The sequence below is a fragment of the Aotus nancymaae genome, unplaced genomic scaffold (assembly GCF_030222135.1).
Source record: "Aotus nancymaae isolate 86718 unplaced genomic scaffold, 86718_ANA_hifiasm-v0.15.2.pri h1tg000040l, whole genome shotgun sequence".
Lineage (NCBI taxonomy): Eukaryota > Metazoa > Chordata > Mammalia > Primates > Aotidae > Aotus > Aotus nancymaae.
In genome coordinates this window covers 99,273,337-99,274,288 of record NW_026988454.1, presented here as the reverse complement: position 1 = coordinate 99,274,288, position 952 = coordinate 99,273,337, and the positions used below count along the sequence as shown (strand labels likewise).

The 952-nt window shown below is 29.5% G+C and overlaps 1 non-coding gene across 1 annotated transcript; it reads right to left on the bottom strand.

Moving 5' to 3' along the window:
• Positions 1-505: 505 nt before the first annotated feature.
• LOC135268555 (U7 small nuclear RNA) lies at positions 506-567 on the bottom strand. The gene has a single exon (XR_010336860.1). It is a non-coding gene; the product is annotated as a U7 small nuclear RNA (small nuclear RNA).
• Between the last annotated feature and the right edge of the window lie 385 nt (positions 568-952).

Here is a 952-nt window from a genome sequence, read left to right as displayed (position 1 = left end):
TTAGCCTTTTTAGTATATCCATTAATTGTGTGTGTGTGTGTGTGTGTGTTTTAAACACTCTTGGAAAGTCAAGGTTAAGGTAGTTTAGACTTTCCAAAGTCACAAATATCATTCCTGCCACTTTTTATCTTTTTCTTTCTGACACTCTCAATACATGTCAATAAGTGTGATGATGTCCTGGAGGTTACTGGAGCTCACTGGAGCTCTGTTCATTGTTCTTTCTCTTTTTAAAAACAGACTAAATAACCTCTATTGGTGTATCTTTGAGTTTTGTGATTTATTCTTTTGCCAGATGAAAATGTTATACCTCTGTTTCATTTCAGTTATTGTACTTTTCAAATATAGCATTTAAATATGGTTCTCTCTTTTAAAAAAATATATTTCTTTATATTGTTATTGTAAATATCATCTATATTTCCTTTTAAATCTTTTTGCATAATTTTCTTTAGATCTTTAAACATAGTTTTATTTATTTATTTATTTATTTATTTATTTTTGGTAACACAGAGGGTTTCTGGTAAAGAGCAGAAAACCTACTAGACACATTCTAAAAGAGTTGTAAAACTGAACAGTGTATTTTAATAGCTAATTTTGAAACTTTTGTCTAGTAAGTTCAACATCTGGGCTTCATCTTTACAGTTTCTATTGACTATTTTAATTAGCTTTTCTTCTGTGGATGGTTCATATTTTCCTGTTTCTTTTTCTACCTCATTTTTTAAAACAATCACATAATAAATAATATAGCAACCATGGAAATTAATTTTATCCCTTGTCTTTGGAGTTTTGTTATTGCCACTATTATTGTTGTTCTTTGTATGTTTAATGACTTTCCTGAACTAATTCTTTAAAATATTGATATAATTTGGTTGTGAGTACCTGCCTAAATCACATATTGAAATGTAATCCCAATGTTGGAAGTGCAGCCTGGTGGGAGGTGACTAAATCATGCAGG